General features: G+C 46.6%; 1 protein-coding gene across 2 annotated transcripts in view; it reads left to right on the forward strand.

The window, feature by feature from the left end:
- The window catches only part of peak1 (pseudopodium-enriched atypical kinase 1), a 117,067-nt gene that overhangs the window by 3,969 nt on the left and 88,879 nt on the right, over positions 1 to 24,219 (forward strand). Inside the window, exon 2 of one of the 2 annotated variants that reach the window (XM_064313936.1) lies at positions 19,160 to 19,284. The exons of the other annotated variant lie outside the window; for it this stretch is intronic. The gene's annotated coding sequence lies outside the window, so the exon portion shown is untranslated. The remainder of the gene's footprint in view (positions 1 to 19,159; positions 19,285 to 24,219) is intronic. 2 annotated transcript variants of the gene reach the window in all.

The following is a 24,219-nucleotide window of genomic DNA, read 5'->3' on the forward strand; positions in this document are numbered from 1 at the left end:
AACATGTGAGAAGTGGTGGTTGGTGAAAGTTTTGGTTCCGTACCGGTCGTGGGCCAATTTGAATTTGTAGGATTCAAGAACTGGAGATTATAGCTGTCGCCCAGAGGGCTCACTTATAAACTGCATCCCACAGAGATATAACAGAGTTGGTGGCACCTGTGCATGAATAACCATGCGCTCTCCCTTATTCATGTTCACATTGCCCACTGAGACTCATGAGAGGCCCTTACATGTAACAGTCCTGCTAAATGTGTGCGTACTGTTGGGCAGTCTTAGAAGTTATATATAAATATAATATTTTTGGACATATTCAAATGGTTATATTTTCAAGTAAAGAATATTGTAAAAGTAAAAGCCTTTTCTGGGGAAAATTGACAGCCCTGCTGAATTTTTTCTGATGTAGAACTGTGTGTTTGGAGACCCTGTGGATACATTTTGCATTAAAGTTTAAGCAGAAATAGTGTTTGCTTAGCCTTAAAAAGGCTTACTTTACTACCTGTACTTTATTTATAATCGCGCTGCCTTTCAGTGTGTCGAGAGGGAGAGAAAGATTGACAGGCTTGTGAGAGGTAGGCCTCATGCTGGTCAATGAGAAGGGGAACTTGTAGGTACGGGGTCAGGGTTGGATCAAGTGTTCTAACCATCCTCCAAATAGTCAGTTGCTTCAAACGTGTCATTTTGACATTAGCTTAAACATTGATCAAGCAGCCAAGTCACAACTGCTGCTTTTATAGAAAGCAATACTGTAAATTGCTAGGTTTTTGCAACTTAGCCTAAACCTCTGACTGTGGAAACATACACGTGAAGAGATCATGTTGATATTCCACTGTAGCAGGGCTAGGTAACCTTGGTCCTGGAGTGCCAGTGATGTTTTTGGTTTTGTTCCATCCTCTTGCTCGAGCTTGATTACAAAAGTCTGTTGGATGATTAAAAGCCTGATTCTGAATGTTCTGAATAGTGAAACACTGAGTGCCTCCAGCACATGGTCACCTGCATTCTTCAGACCTGATTCATTCAAATTGAATCCAGCTCTGTAGTTATAGGCTTGGATGGAGCAAAAACCTGGATCATCTCTGTCACTCCATGACTATGGTTGCCTGCCCCTACTCTGTCTGCTAACAGGCCAGGACTGGACATGTCCAGACCACCTCGATTCACAATGAGCCGTGATCTCTGGCTCAGTGATGCATGCATGTCTCCATGTAGACTTTTGTGTGGGTTGTCTCGGTTACCCCTTCGTCAAACGTTTGAAGTTATGACCATTACAACAGACTAAAGGAATTAATGTAGTGGGAGGGGGTTCTCGGTTTTTGGTCATTAGCAATAGTGTTTTCCCCCTGTGTGCTTTGGGGGGGGGGGGGCAGAAATATAGGAACCATATGGCTCGTAGACCAAACTTTTACACCACGTAACCGTAACTTGTATGTTTTATTCCCTGGGTATATTACTTGTTCTGTAATCCTGTGAGCACATCCCTCTGGGACTGGTGTATGTAGGTCACTGTTGATGTCAGATGCTGAGAATGTGCTGTTGATTTTACCAGTTTATGCATTTGAGCTGGGAGACATCAACAGTAATCAAGGGGCAGCTGTGCTTTACCGTGATGCTAGTGACATTTTCTAGCCTCGCTGTTCTTTCCTGTTCGCTTTCACTGAACATTAGTTTGTCCCAAAATGTCAACCCAGTAGCGTGATATTTTGAGAATCTTTGAGCAAAAATGAAATCTTTCAACATCTGACAAAAGTTTTTTACTCAAAGACTAGCATGAGCTGAGCCATGGGAGATCTGCATTTTTTCTGTGATCCTCCCAGTCCGGTAGTCCCTGGCTGTTTATCTCATTTGTGGAGGGATACTGTTACAGCTGTCGTGTTAATGTTTATGCCGCCATTCAAAGCAGACAAATGAACAACAAACAAACTGTTTGGCGAGTTTGTAGAACAGCTTTTGCTCACACACGCTATCCAAAGCCTATGATCCGGTGCAGCAGTTCGTGTGATCTAATCGGTTTAGCTCGAATTGGATGAAGTCAATCAGAGAGTCTGGCTCTCTGTTAGGTGCAGAAGGTTGTGGATTTGACTGCTTAAGCCGACTGAAGTGATCCAATGAGAGACAAACTGAACATTAGCTGCATTAAAGTATTGAACGGCCATTGTGAGATAAATTGCTGATATTTTTTCAGAGAATAGCCCCTGGTTCATGTTAGAGTTTCTTGAGTTTGCCAGTGGCACACAAAACAATCAGACCCCTGACGGAGGACGGAAGGACAAACAGGCCTCTGTGTTTCTCCCGTGTCTTCTGAACCAAAGCGGTAATGGCAGCTGTGATAGTTATGCTCTCACACTGGAACTGTGGAGCTCATTCCACCGTGGGGTGGGTCGGTCTGCAAGGAAACAGCATGAATTCTTATGCTGGTGAAGTTACGGATTGTCTTGTGATGAAAACAACCAGTCCTGTTATGAGAGCGTAGGTACAAGCAGAAACGGAAGTAGGAGATCACATTGACTTGTGGAATGTGTTTTTTTCTTTTTCTTTTTTTTTTTACTAAACCTTCATGAAAACTTCCCAGGAAGATCAGGCATGTTCACCGGTGTCTACATTTCCTCATGAAAAGTGACTGACTTTGTAAGGAGTGCACTTGGTGGCCCAGTAACCCTTTCACGTTCTCAGATCCCACAGGTTGGTGAGGTCCTTTGCTCACAGTGAACAACTAACTGGATTGATGTGGGAAAGCAAAGTAGCCTGAATGTGAGGTTGGTGGGTCATTTTAGGTAACACACAGCCAGGAAGGGCATAAGACTGCAAATTTTATTGGGATATCTCTCTTTTCACAGAGCTGACCCTTATCCTAATTTTTCCTGTGGTTCCAGAAACTTAGATACTGTTTTTGGCATGAGCACATGCAGTCTTTGCTAATAAAGAGTAAATGAGCAGTAATTATGTTAGCATGTAGGGGGGAGGCATGTCTTTGGAGTTGAGAGATTTTTAGAAGTTGGAAGGAGAGAGCAACCCCCGCCCCCCAACCCCCAGACAGCCTTTTTTTACCCCAGGTCATCAGGATGGTGACATGAGGAAGTTAGACTCAGAAGTTGCACGCCAGTCTTTTTTCAGTCTGCCTGCCAAATCAGAAAAAGAAGTTTCAGTGTTTGTCCGTTTTTAGTGGAGGTCATGCAGAGTTCAGCTTTCCAGCATTTCTGGACTGAGTTTGACTTTTAATCGCAAAGTTTCAATGGGGTCAGTGAAGCCATTGTCCACAATGGGGTGGTGGCCTGTTCTTCAGCGTTCCGGGCGGTTCATAAAGTTAACCTCGGTGTGAAAAGGGTAGAAAGTGGGGGATGGGGTTAGGGGGTACTTCTGTCTAAATCTTAATTTTATGAGACCTGTCACTAGTCACCTTAAGTCACAAAGGTCTCTCTTTGAAATCAGAAAGATGCTGAAGATAAATCCTTCCCATATTAAACTGTCTCAGACTGGACCGGACTTCCCTCTTCCTAGTGAGCATGCTGTCCACGCTCTGTGGTACTGCCTTCTAGTCTAGTCTTGTAGCCATGATAAAAATGCACTGAAACTCACCACTGTCTTTCATCCCTGTAGAAAACCATTCCAGAAGTTCTGTTCCGGAACCATTCCTGGCTTAGCTCTGTCAAAGTTTGGGTAACTGAAGGTGTGTGTGAGCTTAACTGTTCCAGTCAGTTACTGTAGTTGTGTTCTCTCTGCTCAGTGAAAACAGATGTCAATTAACTGCTGGAGGCCAGTAATGGCGCAGTTGTTTGGAGCATAGATGAACCTATGAGTGGATATTTTACCTGGAATTGGATGAAGCCAGCAACCACGAGGTATAACTTTCATCTCTATAAATGAATCCTCTGCAACCTCTCCGCTTTTCTGTTCAAATTTCTTTTTCATTCTTTTCCTGTGCTGTATTCATTTTATTTCCCTTCCTATTCTTTCCTGTTCTTTTCTTGTGCGGTGCAACCCCCTGGCCTCCACAGCTTGAAATGGTTATGTAAGCAGCCGAGCTATTGCTGCTGTCCTTTTTGCCGACGTGACCCCAGAGAAGAACGACGGCTTATTTCTGAGATGGAGCAGACTGGTGTTCCAGCGGTAGTACATTTGCATTCATTATAAACAGGCGCTCTTACCTTTTCTTTCCTGGAAAAAGTGTTCTCGATGCAGCAGATGTCTGTTAGCATGGCTCACATCCATCAGGGGTGGGATAACTGGATATTTGTCCCTCCTCTGCAGCCCTGTCAGTTTCCTGAAGATCTGATTTTTTCCAAAAATATTTTGAAATATTTGCTAAAAATCTTTTTATTGAATGGTCAGGCTGGTCAGTAGAAAGCATGCATTTGGCAGAATATAACTGGAGAATAGAATCCCCATCCAAGCCAAATAAGTAGGCTATTAGTGACATATTGAAGATCTGCTTTGTTTGGCAGCCTGAAAAAAAAATAGTGATAAACCAGATTGTTATTTTCTCAATAGTGAGTCCATAATTCATTTTTATCTTTTGTTTTTCTCTTGCTCCCTTGTGAAGAGGCATTCTATTTCCCCCCTTTGACTATTCAGATTTAGTCTTTTGAACCATTCATATTTAACTGAAGTCACGCAGAATATAAATGTAAAATTGTAAAAAAAAAATGCAAGGATGTTCTGGCACCTAATTTGCCTTGGATTAGGTTCTCCTTCCAGTGAAATTCCTTACTGGATTATTCCCATCGGGAACGAATCGCAGCGTTAAACGGAAGCTACAGCCTCAACTGCAGGCCATTAAGATCTCCTTGTGATAACAGCGGGTCAAAATCACTTCCGTGTGGCACTCCCTGGCCCTGCGTGCCTTGGACAATGACCGTGCTGTCTAAGCAGCAGTCTGCTACTGTGCCCATTGTGTGTGCCATTTGTCTGAATTAAAAATAAATAAAAATAAAAAGGTACTGTGTGGATGGGGGAAGTGACCCAGTTTCTGCACATAGAGTAAGGAGGCTATTGTGTGATATCGAGTCAAGAATCACTCGCATTTTCAGGAAACCTCAGGCTGAAGCCAGCTGCTTTGGTTAGCTGTGTCCTCCCTTCCTCCCAGCCTTGCGTTACAGGGTCTATGGACCTGTGGACCATTCAGCTGAGTGAAAGAGCCTGCGCCTCTCTTGGTAAGAGTTTTGTCTTTGGAAAGCCTCGGTTGACCATGGAAGGGGGCTGTCAAAGCAGGTGGCAAACATAACTTTTCCCAAACCCTTTTTTTTTTTTGCTAACAGACTTTCCCTTTTAAGTTCAATAACCCTTTACCACTTGCAATCGCTGCTTGATCTGTCTCCTGGAGATAAGCTGCTTCCTCCATGAGCTGGTATCTGATTGCGAAGAGCGCTGCAGTGTAATTGGTGGCAGAACTGGACTCCGGGTCTTGTGCAAGGCCTGACAGTCAGAGCTGTTGGCTTGACAGACAGGATGTGGCTTGCCTGGGGCATCTGGGGTGAAGTGAATCAATCGGTCAGTTAGCCAATCAGGATGTATGTCTATTGCACATTTAATTGTTGCTTTGTCACAAAGCAGAGAGATAATCAAGAAGAGGGAAGTATCCAAGCCTTACACATGCTTAATAGCAGATTTCAGGGTAGTTTTGCCTGTTAAAACTAAATGTTTGAATTAAAAAAAAATTTTTTTTTATACATATTACTATAATATGCATTTTTCATACCCTTTCAGTTATCGGTGTTCTGAGTACATTTGTTCCTGTAATGTGCAATTATGTAGCTGTAGGTCACAGCAAGCTGAAAATTCAGGTGGTTTATGTAATGGATGTGCCATTATCTATGCAGTTTAAATATTACTGTCCGCTGCATTTGTCATGCAGTTTTCATGTTCAGTTAGAGCTGCACTTCTGTCCATGCAGTAGTAATAGGAACATTGGTGACGCTTGTCAAAGAATCTCTAGTCATCTAAAATTAGCTAGTGGTGCAGGTCCTGTGATATTGCCTTAAATACAAAAGACAATGGCCCAAACTGTGAGTTTATGGTGGAGACATTTGTGAAGAAGGGGAAAGAAAGCTGACAGTTGGTGCACTGTACAGCAGGGATTTTCCGTTACTGTCAGTTGTTATTTTAGAATGGTGAGGTCATAAAGGAAATGAGGTTTAAATATTTGGTTTAAAAAAAGAAAAGAAAAAGGAATTCATGTTCAGCAATAGTCTGTGATATTTCTCATGTTTTCTTGTCTAAAAGGCAACAGATGGGTCCTCAAATGTTTTACAGTGGGTGGTGAATTAATAGCAGTTGTTTCACCGATAATATGAGCCTCTGGTGTAAATCTGTTCAGTCATGACATTGGCAGCACTTACAGCTGGTTTGCATCTAAGTGTTTAAGCACTGAATGGGCCTGAAAATGCATCATGCTGCAATTTCGGATTGCCCCCAGACGTCCTCCCTTTCAATGAAACCGACCACCCCACCCCCAATTCCAAAAAAAAAAAAAGTCAAAAATGTCTGCCAACACCAGGCCTACAATGAAATGGGGGGGAAGAAAGCTGTAAGCCTTAACAGCGTGTATCCAGACGGCCTGCCGCGATACTGTATTTTAGGGGAATGTCAGCAGCAGCTTTCTACACTGAATGAAGGTCACAGTACATCTTCCACCACAATGCTGTGGGGCCCAAATTCAGGAAAAAAACTGTTTGGGTGAGCACTATCTGCAATGCGCTGTGTGACCTGCTGTACATAATACTTCACTGTTCCTTGTTTGTCTCCTTTAAAACACCCCCCTCCCCCCAAAAGTATGCAGATGCACAGCGCTGAATGCGATTACGCTCTGGTGTTATTTTAATCCTGTGAGAAAAGCCGTCCGGTATGAAAAACACAAACGTATCAGATTGCGGTTGTCTGGTTTTGCGTTTTTGCCGAGGTCAACTCGGGCTTGTTTTGTCTCCGATGTTGCGCAGCTTGCGACTATTGCATTTGTGTTGGCTGCTTTAAATACACTCGGCGCACAGCGCTGATGTGGAGCTGCCCAGGGGGCGGGGTTACGTGCTGTCGGGGGGCGGAGCTGGGCCCACACCGTTTGGCCGTGCGGTTCGACCGTGTTTAACCAGCTGGCCGAGTTCACGGCAGTGCACATGTGATTACTGTAACAGGTAGCCACAGCTATCCCCCAAATACTGTTCCAGGAAGCACTCTGAGGGTAACAATAGCGGTCTCCACTCGGTACAGACTTGCGAATATGAAACTATTTTTTCACCTTGGAATGAGTTAGAAAAAAACTATTTACTTTTTCTTTCTTTTTTTCCTCTCAAAGGCAAGGGCATGACAGTTTTCTGGCAGACTCCTGACATGGCCAGGTTAACCTTTCCCTTATTTACTCTGAGATATAAATAGGGCACTATAAATAAATATCTTAATAAGCCTTGGTGGGTTTGAAAGCGGAGCTATTTGACTTGCAGAGTTTCGGTCAACACTAATTGGTAAAACCACATCCTTTCCACTCCTTCAGTCCAAGCTGTCGGTTTGCTTTCCTCTGGTCATCCCTCCTCTGACTCTGACACATCAGTTTTTCCCCCAGAATGCAGCTGTGACTCATCACCATGATGATGGCAGAAATGTGAATCCTGAGGTCAGGACCGTTGGTTACCGGTTTTTCTATCACGGATACAAAGAAGATTTTGGATGTTGGCCATGTGGTCTAAGACAGCGGTCTGTAGAGTTCTCTGTCCAGGTGTGTCTGTCTGTCTGTTTCTCTCTCTTTCTGTCTGTGTCTCTGTCATCACGCGTGAGAAATCTCTCCGCTCCCCAGCATCGCTGGATTAAAAACTGAGTCAGGCAGGGAGGACTCATAAAGGGCTCCTCCTGTCACTGCCTGTAGCGGGGCTCCCTGTGATTTATGGGGGTCTCCTGGGGGGCTGCATGGATGTGGTTCTGCCCCTCCCACTACCCTCAAGGCTGCCGCTGCTTGGGCTACTGATCCCTGGGATCCGAGCTCTCAGTTCTGCAGCAGTGAGGACCTGTGTCCTGGCAGTGGTGTTTACAGCAGTGAGGACCTGTGTCCTGGCAGTGGTGTTTACAGCAGTGAGGACCTGTGTCCTGGCAGTGGTGTTTACAGCAGTGAGGACCTGTGTCCTGGCAGTGGGGATTGCAGCAGTGAGGACCTGTGTCCTGGCAGTGGTGTTTACAGCAGTGAGGACCTGTGTCCTGGCAGTGGTGTTTACAGCAGTGAGGACCTGTGTCCTGGCAGTGGTGTTTACAGCAGTGAGGACCTGTGTCCTGGCAGTGGTGTTTACAGCAGTGAGGACCTGTGTCCTGGCAGTGGGGTTTGCAGCAGTGTGCCAGGGCCAGGGCTGCTCTCCATCACATCCACAGCTCCTAACCCCTCCATAGCGCTAGCACTAAAAATATATCCTTTTATTTTGAGTGAAAAAAAAATCACAAACAGTTAAAGTTTCTGCCATTCCTTGTTCTTTCGGAGCCTGTGTGAAATTGAACGTGACACTGCGTGCCGGGTATGCGATGGTCCGATAGGGGGGGTGGCCTCCCCGACGCGCTTGAATGGTATCTCCTGCCGATCTTGAGCACCCACTCACAGGGGTGCGTTTACAGACTGGGGGCAGGCCACAACATTCCACACAGATAACCCCCCCAGTGCTGTGGACCCCCCCCCCCCCCCCCCCAAAGAACCATCTTATTGAGCCGCCCGTAATTTAGACCTCCATGGTGCAAAGACAAGGTTTTTCTTATGTACTTACCTACTCCTGCCTCTTTTTTGTTCCCTAGAAGAATTCCACAAGAGCCAATCAACATAACATCAATTTAGCAGATACTGTTATCCAGAGTGACCTACACACTTCTAAACTTTTAAGCTGCAAGCCTCGTTTCCTTCTTCCGTATAAAATGTGATGACATAAGAACTTTTTTTTTTTTTTCGAAAGGAAATGCTTTTGAACTGTTGTTATTTCCCCTAAGTCCCCCCTCTGCCATATAACCACCCACCAGCTGTAACTCCAGACTGCCTGTCTCAGTTGACGGGTTGTTTGACTGCAGTCTCTGACCGAGGGTATCCATGGCAGTCTAATTCATACTCCTCATCAGCATCTCATCTCCACTCCTCCACAGAAAATACCGCTGGTCCTGCGGTTCCTGTGTGGGTCACAGGGGCCCCCGCTGTTCCTGGGGAATGAAGGGCAGGTTTGAGGAAAAGGAGGGATTCCTTACCTCTGACTATTTCATAAAAATCAGATTTCTGATTAATTCCAGTAGTCGCTCTCTCACTCTCCCTCCCTCTCTCTCCGTCCCTCTTTCCAGAGTGGAGGTCAGCTGTACTCGTAATGACAGTCATACCTCAGCTGTGCACATATTTTAATGATTATTGCATGTATGTATTTATAACGGTGGCGTCATGTCTTGTGTGGTTGTTTGGCAGGGGAGCTGACTGGAGCATTGGGAGGGAGCAGGCTGTTTTTATTCTCTGAGTGACGGGTGTAACGTGCACTGGTCTTAAACTGTGCTGGAGAAGACATTTCTCTGTCTCACTCTCTTACTGGTGGTTTTATTGTCTGTGAGTGGGGGGGGTTATTTATTTAGATGTTTTTATGAGATCACATAAAATTTCCCAATTAAGGGGGTTTAAAAATATCTCTTTGTTTCTCTCTCCAGCTGATTGATTAATGGAATTTTCTGTGAATTCTGGAACAGTAGCAGTCAATGTCTCTCATTCCAGATCCATCCCTGGGTAGGGTTCAGAATATGGATTTTTGAGCAGAGTCATTTTCAATTACTGTGATGATTTATGATTCCCTTCCTGCTCAGCCCTGCCTGCAGTTGCTTGATTGACAGCTTCTTGGCAGCTCTTTGCCCAGTGTGTTGTACTCCAAGTATATGTAAATCCCGATGAAGGTTTTGGCTCGGCTGCACAGCGAAGAGACCGCCAGCCATAAATCGGCACCAGTGAGTTTCACAATGGTTTCACCAAGCATAAATTCAAATTCCACTTTTAAACCACGTGGTTTTGAAAAACAAAAGAAATTATAAATAGACACTGACCCCAACTCTGTTTTGTCTCCTGGCCATGCGGTCACTTGGACTAACTTTTGGACCCAGCCCAGAATGAAGCAAAACTTACCAAACAAGATTGCGGCACAGACGGAAAAATCACAGCTGTATAAAAGTGATCCATCGCAGGTGAACTTCGACCTCTGGGGACTTTGAGGTTCCGGAGACAAGGCAGGCCAAAATGCTGGGGTTTTTGGGGTGACCCCAGAGCTGTAATCAACACCTTTGGCGGTGTGACCCTAGAGCAGGAAGCACACGTAGCATTTGAAAGGGGCCTATATGAGGCATCCATCTCTTCACTCACCACGGCTCACACACTAAGATGCAAATATGATGTCCCAGTGTGAGGGTGGCTTAGCACCAGCCGCCATAGTCCAGCAGCCGAAGCCCCTTTTAGAGAGGCTGGGCTGACGGTCATTCAGCGAAGCGGGTGGGGGTTGGGGGTAGCGGGTTGAAGGGGGGGGCGGTGGATGTCAGTGGTTAGCTGTTGGCAGGGAATCTGAGTTGGCATGGTCACAGCAGTGGGTGGACGTAGGAGTTCAAAATGAGACCAATATGAGTCTTGGGGGGGGGGGGGGCGGACACTGATACGGGACCAGGGCAGGTTATGAGGAGAGGCCTCTTTCCACCAGGGTAGGGGGGTGAATAAATGAAAGGCTGCAGGAACCCCCCCCACCTTGCCCCGTCTTCAGGAGCAGCTGATGCCTGACAGAGTTTCTTTCAGCAGTCCGCTTGTGCAGTCAGTGATCAAACAGAGCTGGCAGCGCTCTTTAATATTCTGCTATCGCGGGGCTGCTATCGGCTCCTGTGCCTCTGCAGGCATTCTGCTCGTCTGTAGGTTCCTCCACAGCTCTTTGAACCCCGAAGATCTGAAGCTCCACTCCCATCACGTGTGATCATTATTACTCCTTTTCTTTTCTATTTATTTATTTGATTTTATTATTTTTTTTGTAAATCCTGAGCTCTGCCTCAATTCTGAGATGCTGGCTTTGAACAGTTTCAGCTGCTTGCCATCGTTAAGCAAACAAGACTACCTACCCCTGCATCCCCACACAAAAAACGAGTAGGCTACATTCGGCGAAAACAGTAACCACACACACACACACCTAGTTGATCTTATTTGTATAGAGTGATGGATCATCATGCTGCGCTCAAAGAAGTCTCCTCCTCTGTCTTGAACCTTGGCCACTCTCCTTCGAGTATCCCGACCAAATGACAGACATGCAAATTTATTAGAAACTGCTGGCAGATTTGGAACCACGAATCGGACACGTACAAATAAATTTAAAACCAGACATATTAGAATTGCACATTATATATTATCTGGTAGAAAACTATACCCATTCCATGGAATATTGCCTGTAGCAGACCAGTTGTCCACTGTGGCGGTTTCTGCTGACAGGTGAGGTTTTTTGGAGCAGATATTTTGGGCATTTTGGACTCCCTACAATAGTGTCTGGTCTTTTTATGTAGTTGCGGTCACGTGCCACATTAACGCCCACACCAAGACACGCACACACAGATGTACATTCACAAAGATAAACACACACACACACACACACAGGTATACACTCACAAACAGACACTTCAGCCTGCTCACAAACCAGCAGAAAGAGGAATGGTTTGATTTTTGATGGCATCTCTCCACCCTCATCCCTCCTTCCTCTGCAGGGTCCCGGGTTCTGCCTTGTTCATTGGACATGCCTAAAATTCTGAGCGCCCACATCCTGAATAGAAGGCCACTCTGGATCCCTAACAACAGCGTTGTGCTGATTTAGAGGTCAATCCATCAAAAAGGCATCCTCTCCCAAACAGGTGTTCAGCTGTCCGATGATAAGGCATACGGAACAGTGTGTTGGGAATTACTCACATGTACAGCATATGCAGTGGAACTGTGCCAGATGAACAGCCGATCGGGGCTTTGCTGATTCAACAGACTCAACAGGCCCAGGCAGAATGTGTGCACCAGGAAATTTGTTTCCTTTTATTTTTAGCTCATAATGCTACCTGGGATCCTGGCACTTTAACAGGTTCCATTTTATGGAAGCAGAAATAACACCCTGTCAGCGAGGGTTTCCTTATTTGGCTTGGCAAGGTGTGGCCGGCCTGCAGGAGGCCGTGTAGCCTCCCGTGTTGTGAAGCCCTTGCCCGTCTCCGCACGCGTCCGTGGGGGCACGTTTGACGCTGCAGCAGATGGAGAGGAGCCAGTGTTCCTCTGAAGGCTCGATTGCTTCAGCATACCGGCAGCGTCCGGTTTCAGTCCTACGCTTCAAAGCCTCGTTCCTCCAGCCCTAGTGGTGCTTTAGCAGCCTGCACGAGCTCTGCGGTCTCTCTGCCTTCGCCCGTGTTTTTCTGAAAAAGTCCTGCGAGTGTTGTCTTGAGATTGTGCTCCTCTTTTTTTTGTTTCTCTTTTGGAGTGCAGCCTCAGTTCCCTCCAGGGCATGTGACTGGATTTGATTTTCTATATTTGGAACAAAAATGAGCAGAATTTGCCACACGACATTAGCCCTGTATACAAGGGTCTAATGGCGGAGATATGCTCAGGTTGTCACTCGGCGCACGTACTAGGAATTTTTTTGAGGCTGCTGCTTAAAAAAAATGGGAATTTGCATAAAGTCTTAACCCTTTAAGGTGTAAAATCACACATGTGATTAGAATGTTCTTACCTGAACATTCCAATGCTGATGTAACAATCAGTACTGGTTGTTGAAAGCAGTAGAGTTCTAGAACACTGACTTGTTGAAAAAACATTCCAAAAAAAGCCTACTCTTCAAAGGGTTAAAAATAGTGGGGGGTGTTTTAAAGCCACGCCACCCTCTCACAGAGAACCCATGGTGTTCTTGAAGCCTCACTCTCCCATTATGGCAAAAGCTGAAATAACTGTACCGAAGAGGGAAATCATGTTTTAACCCTGCTGGAGTCTTGTGGCTTAGTGAGCAGGTAAAGCGAGAACCAACAAAAATAATCAAATAAAATAGAATAGCCATTGTGTTTATTGCCTTTTAATGTGTGAAAATGGCTATTTCCCAGATCTGAGGCTGCAGGAATCCCTTCTGATGACAGCTCAATTACTTTGGATGTCTTACTTACAGCCTAATTGCCTTCAAGTTAATAGACTCAAGGCATGAGGAGCATCTTTTATCCTCAGCCTTCATTGTGGTTATCTGGCACTAAAAGAAGTGAGCATTAATGCTTTTCTCTGGAAAAAAAAATGGAACCGATCCAAAAGGTTTCCTTCTGAAAGTACATGTTTTTAAGCAATTCCTTAAACAGCAGTTGCTGTGCCTGTGATATTACCATGCCAAAGTTGTGCGGCATTGTACTGTAGGATTGGCTCGGTCACATGGGTTTGTGGGGTGGGCATAGGGGGCAGCAGAGTTTGTGATAAGCCTGTTTTTTTGTTTGTTTTTTTGACGCAGATGATCTCGGTGCTGTTCCGTCTGTCGACTCCCTAAGGCATGTTCCTTTACAGTTCAGACTTGTGGTCTGTGTTCTGTCTGGGTTAGATTACTCTGCCACTAAGGGAGGGAGGGGTTCCCCGGGCTTTCCAGCAGAGACCCTCGCACTCCTCTCCTTCATACTGCAAATACTCCTGATAGGGCAGCATCGGGTGACTGATACTTCTCAGCATTATTTCCTCCCAAATACTTTGGTGCTCTGTTGGTCTGGGTGCCTTAGGCCCCCTGTCCCAGTGCTGCCTGGAGCTGTGTTCTGCTTATAATGTCCAGCCCGGTTGGTTAGCTAATAGTATGGTGAGATTAAAAGCTCTTTCTAGTTCATGCACTGCACAAATTTTCAGTCTCCCATTCCTCTAAGATGGAAGGACAGCCCAAGCTAGTGGCACTAGTAATGGCGAGCCGGCAAGCTCATCGGACCGTGACCAGCGTTGCTTATCCACAGGATGGGGGTCAACCGCGATCACCCCTACCTGTATGCTGCTGCCATGGAGCAAATATGGATGACGGAAGACAATATTGAACCCTTTTCTTTGGATGGGGTGTCAGGGCAACACATGCAGAGAGAGAACCCCCCACCCCCTCCAGCATCCCTGCCCCCTCAACAGCTCTGCTGCCTGGTAAAATAATTATCTTTAAATATAGTCAGTCATGTTGTGTGCTTGTGATGCCCCCCCCCCCCGCCCCGTCAGACTTTGGCACAGGTCAGTCGCGTATTCCTTACAGATTTGAAAGGGGGAAAAAATCATGACGAATGCAAGCCAGCTGTGTGTCACTTCCTCTGCATGCAAGAGGGAAGTGTTACCCCTTCTTGCTTTCCCCACCCCTCCCCGATCTCTCCCACCCATCCTCAGGACGCGCGCTCTCACTGTGAGTAATGGCTCCTCACGAATGGTGCGCTGGCCTGATCGCAAAATGAGACAATGTGTCAGCGCTGTTATGGAAACGGTGTTAGAGCTGTTTGTATTGGATGGCCGCGGGTCGCTCCGTGCCAAGTTTACTGGCAGACGGGCCGTCTCAGGCCGAGCTGCAGATAGCCGCAGCGGGACTTTCCAGGCCCTTCTGGGCCTGACCTCATAAAGGTGAGCTGGGCTTTTAAATGACAGCAGCAGAGTGTGTAACCATTTGTCCTTAAAAAAGGGGCCTTCCAGGAAGAAGACATTTCACAGCCCACCTGGTTTTTCAACTGTGCGTAACGGCATTTTGTTTGTGAACTTATAAAAAAAAATTGAAATCTGCTGAACTACTATTGACACAGCTATTTCAGTTTGGTTTTTAGTGTACCTCAGAGCGCTGGCAAGTTTGCATCACATCTGTATTTCGTATAGAAATATTCATTTTTATAGGTTACCAGATGGGTTATAAACTATTGATTTTATTTTATGTTGTTTAAATAGAGACCTGCAGTGCTTAACAGGGTTTGTGACAGAGAGGAAGCCCCAGGGGTGGGTTTGGGTTGGGGTACTCCCTGAAACGTGGCAGTCGCGTGTAAAATATGTTGAAGTCGATCACAAAGAAGTAGACCCCCCCCCCCCCATTTTCCACTGGTTTGGGGGAGTCCGTTTAATTTCCCTCAGAAAATGAACTGGCATTAATTAATTCAGTTAGTTAGCTGGCCAGCTGAATTAAAATGAAATTGTCCCCAATCTTCGTACTTAAAACTTCCACACAGTTTAGGGCAATGGAGATCTTCCCAGAGCCCTTATTTTAAGTGCAAGTTCAAATTGAGCACCTTGACCAATTGGACTGCTTGGGAGGCCAAATAGTGCCCTGATTTAAAAATTATCTTGTCAATGTTAACTGATGACATTCAACAACATTCTTCCCCTTATCTAAACAATGCACATTTCTGTTTTCATTACTTTTTTCTGCACACCGAGACAAAGCAGAACTGGTGGAATGGCTGAAGCCTTGAAGTTGTCAGGCCTTGTTAAGGTCAGGCCTGTAGACGGCACACAGGGAAGGCGCTGTATGACTGGGGGACGTGCTTCCACTCCCGCAGAAAATAGGACTGGCCGCCAGCCACATCCCAGAGCTGTGTCTGCAGGCCATGACCGGGTCCAGCGGCGACCGCTAACCTCGAAGCGGGCCAGCCACATAGATGCGCTGTGATTGGTGCTCTCCCAATGGCGGCCGACAGGGCCAGACTCTGTAATCGAGACGGTTCTGCGAGACAACGCTTTTATTCTCCCAAGCGGGAGCTTAGGTTTTCACAGCGGATAAGATTCCCCCCACCCACTCTCAGATCAAGCGCGTGGTTTCTATTCATCCTGAGTTGCCCCCTCGGCAAAATGTAGCACTCAGGGGAAAATGGGCTGCTTCCTGTCACACTGGGGCGCGGACTGTGCTCTGTGTCCCATAATGCAGCAGTCTGGCTTTCTAGAAAACTCTACCAGACCATTTGTGGAGCATTTATGAGTGGAATTCAGCAGGAAGTAAATTGCTGCTCAGGCTTTTGTTAAGGGGTGGTCCAATCCATCAAGATCCATGCCTACTCTCCCACTGCACCCGTACAGGGCTAATGTAAACTGCTGCATTACTCCCCACGGAAGTGCCTCTGTTATATTCACAGCATGTGTGGAAGCTTTACTACCCACAGAGAGCTGCAGCTGGGCTGTTTAGCCTCTCGATGCCTGGCCTGCCCAGCCCTGCTCCTGGAGATCTACCATCCTGTAGGTTTTCACTCAAACCCGGACAAAGAAAACCTCATTCAACAGCTAGAGATCACTGATGCTGCTAATTAGTAGAATCAGGTGTACCAAATTAGGGTACCAAAAATCTACTGGACAATGATCTCCAGGAGCAGGGTTGGGCAGCCTTGCTTTACACAAAGAGCCTCAAGATATCCCTAGTATGCTGGAAAGGCTGTGTGGATTTCAGCTAGATGCTTGCTTGGATGTTTTGGGGCAGTGTGTAATCCAACACTGATAATCCCATTTTATGCTAATGCAGAACCTTAAGTGGTCAGATTTCAGATGGGAATTTAAATGGTTTGCTGTACACTTCCACTTGCCTGACGCTCTAGGGATGATTTCCTAATCTCCCAGCAGCCTCTCTGCCCTGAGATGTGGGGAGCATGCGTGATGCAGATTCTGGGTCAGTTGGGTGATTTTCTCTGTTGCTGAGTCGGCACATTTGAGGTTGATTGGGAATGGAGCCATCGCTCTCTGACCGGGCACATGATCAAAGCCCTGGTGCCCAAGGACAACAAAGAGACTGACTGCAGTTTCTACAGTGTGGGAAAAGGAACTTCTACCAGCTAATGAGCTGCAAGCTTTAAAAGGCAAGTTTTAAACTAATCTTTCCACCAGTTTAAATTCAGAATTGGGGATAAGTAATTTTGTTCTTCCAGTACCAGGGTTTTAAAGGGGCTGAGAGAATGCTTCAGGCGGTCTGAATAATATTCCTTCACATTGGGGGAAGCACGTATCTATGGGTTCAGTATTCATAAAGAATATGGTTCCTAAGGCTGAAGATTTGAATAATTTAACCCCATGTTTTTACACCTGGAGCCATGTTTGAACCTCAGTTTTTTGTTTACGGGATGACTGGGAGGAGATGTTTGTTCACTCACTCTGTCAGACAGCAAAAATCTGTGAATGATCAGCAATGTGTCAGATTCCTAGCCTCTTGTGTGTGAATAGTGATTAGAGGTGGGGGGGGGCATGAGCAGGAGAAAGAGAAGAAAACAAAGAAAGAAAGAGGGGAAGAGAGGAAAAGGGAGCGGGAGAGGAAGTGCGAGAGAGGGAGTGAGAGACAGTGGGGGACAGGGTGCAGGAGACGGAGAGAGGAAAAAAAAGAGAAAGGGAGAGGAAGAGAGGAAGAGGGTGTGGGAGAGGAAGAGCGAGAGACTGAGGGGGCACAAGGTGCAGGAGTGTGAGAGGGAGAGGAAAACAAAGAGAGAGGGAGGGGACGGGAGAGGAAGAGGGTGTGGGAGAGGAAGAGAGAGGGAGGGAGCGAGGTATTTTCTGTTGAGGAGTGGGGAGGGATTCTGATGAGTATTAATTAGACTGGCACTGATACCCTTGGTGTCTATCCTGAAGATGGCAGTTGGAGGAGACTGCACTCATCAGGGCAGCCAAACGCACAGCATTTATATTCCTTCCTGTGCAGTGAATGATCGATTCAGACGACCAGGAACCGCCATTTATTTCTGTTTCCCTTTCCTCTCCCTCCCTCAGTTCTTCATGCTCTCCTCCTCTATGGCGCTGGATGACTTGAGATGGAAAAAATGGAGAGGAGGATGCGTGCTCCCTTGCTGTTTCTGATTAATGTGCGTGTGCAGACGGCGTAGCATTTTCCTCACTGAGCGCGCTCTGTGCGCGTAGAAATCTGCGTGTTCCAGCTCCCGTCTTCCAGCGCCTCCTGGTCAGGTGGGTGTCCTGGCTAGAGGGGTGAAGCCTTGACCAGGTTAGGTGGCGTTTTGGGTGAGGGAAAGGGGGAGAGGGGTACGCCGCAGTGGGGACAGTTTCCCCCCCCCCCCCAACACTCACTCACCGCTGATATCACCGCACCTCCTGCCAATGCCCGCGGAACATGGTAAACACAATTGTTGGGTTTTGGATTTAGAGGGACAAGGGAAGTTTAGGAAAAAACAGACTAATGGACTGTGTGTAAACACCATTCAGGCCCTGGCCCTTCTCTTCTCCCTTAGCCACATCTCCACGGCCCCTCCCCTCCGCGCCTGCATGGAGGTGAGGCCTTATATAGTGCTGTCTGTGCGACGGGCTCCATGCTGAGGGTGAGCTCAGGATACCAGGCCTGCTGAAACAGACAGAGCTGAGGTCATGGCGGCAAGTGACCCTGCCGGCGATGAGTCACAGTTCTCCAGAGTACTCCGATGAAAAACGAGTGATTCAACAATGCCATAATTGGAAAGCGGCTTTGGCAAGCGAGGCCCCTCTCTCAGGCCTGCTACCAAAAAAGTACAATTTCACAGCATGCCGGTGCTTTGTTCCAAAAAAAAAAGAACCGCTGCGTTGTAACTTTAATCATTTTTCACAGCCAGGTCCAACACCGACATTAATTTACAGTTAGTGACTGAAATCGCCAACGTCGAATTTGCAGCCCAATGGCAGGGGATTTGCCTGCGGTATGACCGATTGGCAAATTAGCAGAGCGATACGTTCGCAAAAGGCTAATCGGAGTTGAGTGGTGAAGTTTTGTGTTGCCAGAATCCTGCATCTCAGGGGAGAAGGAGAGGTGGAAAAAAAACTGTTGATTGGCTCTCATTCTCTCACATACTGCCAGGAAACGTACCCCTCCCTGCACCACCGCGAATAGTGCAAATCTGCATCACTAGAATTCACATCACTAGAATAGATATCGCTAGCATCCCTGTCACTGGAATCTGCATCGCTGAAATCCGCATCGCTGAAATCCATTTGCGGCGTGAGCGTCTGAGTATTTGCGGGATGCGTTTTCTCACCGCACAGGCCCAGCGAGAAGCGCGCAGAAGGAGCCGAGCCGTGGGTCTGGGCAGGTTATTTATGTGTTTACATTACATGTTTGAGCAGCGCGGCCCTCGGGAGGCTGGCAGCTCCCTCCGTGCCAAACCTCACTTAGACGCCACTCTGCGCCAGCCCCGGCTGTGCAGGAATCTGGCAGCGGCCGGGAACCGGCTGGCCCCTCCGGCCCCGCCCACCCGCCCACCTGACCTCCCCGTGCTTGTTTTCCCGCAGGGGCCGGTGTTTGCACTGCGGACTGTCAGATGGGCGTTTGAGCTCACGCCGCCCGGCGTCCAGCGTGAGAGGGAACGGGGAGGGAAGCAGCGCTTTCTTCAGGACACCTGCCTGACCTGCCACAGGTGAGTCCGGGAGTGTAGACGGGCGGGGGGCGGGGGTGTCAGGGGTGTGCTGTGCTTGACAGAAGAGAGGTGTTTGCTTGTCCGCACCTCCGCATTTATACTTGATCAAAATTCTGGTGAAGCAGCTAGATGTGTGGTGTGGCACAGATTTGATGAAGGGTGCCTTTTTTAAGCAGGTGGACTTGTGTACTTATAGATTTTCACTTGCTAGCATTCAAAGCCTGACATAAATGGCTGCTTTCATTGGCATGACAAGCACCTGATGACTCTGTTTATTTGTGCTGAACAAGAAATATTTTAAATGCGGTTGCAATAAAATTATTTTTACTTTGTATGTATATAAAAAATTGTTTGGCAAAGTCTCATGGGTAATGTTCCATTAAAGATGTCACTCAGTTTTGAGAAAAGGCCCTGGGTCATAACCGCTCTGAAGCAAAGCAGCCTTCTATAAGCAAACATGGGCCATGACCTGAACACGCTGTGATGTCACAGGCTGGGACGGGGAATGTTCACGATGTGAGGTCTGGAATTCTGCGCGGGCCCTTTGGGGAAGAGAAGTGGGTGGGAAAATGGCTGAGAAAAAAATGTGGGAACTTGATTAGTTTTTTTTGGGGGGGGGGGGGGGGCAGTCAGACAGACATCAAGGACTTATCCCCCCCCAGCCTGTAGTCCACACTCACAGTCAAGTTTATATTTCATGTTTTAAAGGCTACATGGAGTATGAGTATAGGTGCTAAATTCTCTACATAAACACAAGCGGAGGGAGTTTTCAGCCTCTGGCCTGTATTTACTTTGGTTTTTATTGGCCAGTTTCTTCTCATTAGATTAGCATGGTGCCCTTATCAGCAGTGTGAGCTTGTTTGTTTGTTTTAGGAGGGACTGAAGCCTAATTGAGGTTACCAGGGCTGGCACGTCCGTCGCCTTTCCTTGTCCGAGTCTTAATTTGAGATTTTTGGAGCCCTTGCTTTGCTCTTGGCGTTAAAAAACGGCACACTTTGTGAAGCCTCCATAAAATTGGATGTGGCGGTTACAAGATGAGAAGGCATGCAGATCTAAAACAGTATTCCCCCATCCGTTTGACACAAAGGAACATTTTTTTTGTGAGAGTCGGAGAGAGGAAGTCTGGCTGAACCCAATTATTCCTAAATTGTGAGTCACTGGTAATGAGGTCATTACCCGAGACCCTGGGAGAGAGCAGAAAGGGTGTACCTCGGCAATGACCATATATGTACATAGATTGCCTGACCACAAGCATTACGGTGAACGATCACACTACATTTTGACCTGTTGCAATGACCAATCAAGCTTGTGTGACTCGGAGGCAAATGTAGCACTTGCGTGGTTTGGTGGCTTTTGCATCTCAAAAAAGAAGGGTCTTGCTGTTTCTGTAGGGATCTGAATGAAGGTTTGTAGAAAAATCACTTGTGTAAATTTCAGCATAGTCCAGTGATTTTGCTTACATGTTCAGTATATGCAAGTGTGTGTGTATGTATGTGTGTGTGTGTGAGCATTAGGTTCAGATTATGAGGGAACACTTTATGTGTACAATTCAGGTCACTCACTCAGTTTCTTTGAGAACAGCTTCTTTAGCAACAATAGAGTTCATGTCTTTTACAGTCATTAACTCTTTATCTGAAACGGTAGCTGCCTGCTGTCCAGGGCTCAGACCTAATGTAATTCTGAATGGATTCCACTGCTCTCTTTCTTCTTCGAATATGTTCTTTCTTTTTTAAATGCTGTTTTGATCTGGTAAGTGGGCGTAATCCTGGCGTCTCCAGAAATGCAGACGGTCACTGGACACCACGATCGATGCTTCCAAATGGGCCCCCACAAATGGAGCGGGGGAGGGGAGGGGGGCCTGTTTGTGCCTTCTGCTGAACTGTACCAACCGCTTCACTGACGCCATTTAATTGCTTTAGAGTGCGCTTTTATAAAGACCCGCGACCCGCGTAAACACTGCACCCCCCCCCCCAAGGCCAGCGTGTGTGGGCTTCGATGCGCAGCCAGAGTCGCGTAAGCGCAGCTGTCTGCTCTCCCTCGGCATTCTGGGAAGCCTGGCTCGTTACTCTAGGCGCTGTGTGAGAGGGTGTGACAGGCACCAGGTCTCTGTGGGTCACATGACTGCGTGGGCCGGCTCAGTCTCTCTTCGACCCCCGTTAGTGGTGGCCGAGTTTCAGCATTGTGATGGAAGAGGGGTGCAGCACAAAGGAGCTGGTACATGGGGGGGTTTCTGAAATAGTTTTCTTGTGTCCTGTATTTAATTAGAGTTTATGTCTTCCGAAACTATAATTAAATTTTATTGAAAATGTAATTGGCTTGATATCCTTGATAGGCTCAGCTGATGTATGAGGACTGTTTGAGCACAAAATGGCTGCCATGCATCTCCTGGGTTGGTGCTTGTTGGTCATTGAGGTTAGTGCCCCCCCCCCTTCACTGTAAAGCTCTATGGGATCATGAGATGAAGGACACTGCATAAATGCAATCCATAATTTTTATCTTTAGTATTATTAGATGTGTTCAGCTCTGTGCGGGGTGAGATGGCCGTGCTCAAACTCCGTTGCCACCCATGCAGCCTCAGAATTGAAGGACGTGCCCTGCGGATGCCATTAATAAGCTGGAGTCAATAAAAGCATGCAGACGTATGCGTTCCGCTCCATCGAACCCAGGGCCAATCCCGTATGATGGAGCGTGTGACCCTCTCTCATCCGCAGCAGATGGCGCTCAGATTTGGCGCTATCAATAACGCAGGCTGATCAATCCCGCGTGCCTGAGGGTCGTCCGCCCGCGATCGTGTCATCGTCACGGTTACCCCCACTGCTCCAGAGGTCGGAATGGTGGCTGTTCCTATTGGTGTTATGTGCTGATGGTGTGTATATACGGTATAATAATAATAATAATAATTATTATTATTATTATTATTGCTGTTATTGTTGTTATTATTCTTATTTGTTACATTTATATTATTAAATGAGAATGAACTAAGTGAACTGTGGAAGAGCCAATATTCCAGGTCAGTGGATCTGCACTGGAGGCTGTGTGTGTGCCGTTGGAACACAAGCACCTAGGCGTCGCTAGCCCAACTGTAAACCATGATCTTAGCGACTGCTCTTCTGCTATCAGAACTAACAAAGAGAAGCCCTTAAAGGAGGGCTCTGTGGGGCGCTGGAGTCCCTCTGGGTGTACCCTGTACTTTCGGGAAGGAAGCAGAGCCCCAGGAGGAGCCTGGGTGTGGGTGAGGGCACTCCGGAGTTTGCCGTCGCGTCCTGTACAGTGCGTCCTCCTCCGCCAGCGATAAATCTCTCCCCGTTACAACAACAGTCGCCACCTACTTTAGGAGGTGTTTGAGTTCTGCGGTCATTGTTATTTTTAACACTTGATTCTTTTTTTTGCATGACTAATGTTGTGGGAATCACATTGTGCGCTGATGAAATTGATAAATCATTCCGTTGGCTCATAGGTGCAGGAAATTATTTCTTTGAAATGTAGTCTGAAATATGAAACCTGATTTTCCCATGGTTTTATTGATGGGGAAGTAATTTGATATGCCGTTGGGTCTCTCCTCTTGGGGGTTTCAAACCTGTTTTGACACTTGATTTAGATGCATTTTTAATGCTGTATCCTCAGGCCTGCAGCTTGTAAGGTAATATGTTTGAAAGGTAATGCAGAGCTCTGTGGGATTGCTCAGACTGTGCTGTTAAGAGTTCAGCTTGGACTGGGAAATTAATTAACAGAATTGTAGTCACTGCTTCTCCACTGTCAATACAGATTTTTTTATGTGAAAGTAAAGTAGCACGTAGCACTATCCTTGTCTTTGGGTTTTTATTATGAGCTGTTTTTTTTTTTATTTTAAAAGCTTGGCTACAATTTGTTTACCTCATGAAATCACTATTTTTTTTAAACGAATGAATGCATTCGGGTCTCATTGCTGTAGTGCTGTGCCCTTTAATTACCAGTAACAAATTTCAGTAAGCACTGGGCTTGCATTTGTTATCGCTTCTGTCTAATTCTTTTTATCTAACCGCCAAATTTGTGGTGATGTGTAGAAATATCAGAGGATCACCATTGTGTTCAGCTCGTGGCCTCCTGGTTTTTCATCAGGGCTTTGTCAGCCGCACACGCGCGTCCTCCCCGGCCTGGTTTCCAGTCTGCCGCGGCTGCAGCTGTTTAAACTGGCCCCTGTGTGTTTGCTCTTTGATGACGGAATGCGATGCAGGATTCTGGCGTTTTGGAGCGCAGGTCACAGAGTTTCTGTACCCCTGTCTCTAGCCACCATTAAATTGTCTGCTGCATATCACAGAATGCCTTCACTTTATTTTGGGAGTTTCTTGACTGCTGGCTCAAGAAACAATTTCAGCCATTTCCTCCTTCGGTTTGCTTTATCGTTATGAAATTGCACTGCTAGATAACATCAGCCAATGTGCTCCTATCTCTGAAACCGAAAACCCTGCAGTGTAATATAAACAGTTAATGCAGTTAATCCACAGTCCTTTGGCATGCTTTTAAAATGACAAAAAAGAAATTCCAAGGGGCTGGAAGGGAACATTGTGATATTTGTGTCTTTATTCAGTCTAGAATCTTAACATCTGGTGCTTTTTGTGCGTTCAGCACAGCGGGAGTGCCTGTCACAGCAGAATCCCCACTGTTCTTGGATCAGTATAATGCCAGAATCCACACAGGTTTTTACTTTGATCAAACATATCAGTGTCAGATTCCATGTGGTTCTGGGATCAGTCGGATTCAGAAAGACAAACAGCTTCGTAAATTTATTTGTGCCTGAAAATGTAACTCTGTCTCTGTGTCTCCTGTCTCTCTGCCCCTGTCTCTCTGTCTCTATGATGGATATCTCAAATGGCTGGGATGGTGCATGCCTCTGAAACAGACTGCATAAGAGCTGCCCATGAGTAATCCGTCACTGTCAGTCCATGTCCATCCGCA

The sequence above is a fragment of the Anguilla rostrata genome, chromosome 16 (genome assembly GCF_018555375.3).
Source record: "Anguilla rostrata isolate EN2019 chromosome 16, ASM1855537v3, whole genome shotgun sequence".
In the NCBI taxonomy this organism is placed as follows: Eukaryota; Metazoa; Chordata; class Actinopteri; order Anguilliformes; family Anguillidae; genus Anguilla; species Anguilla rostrata.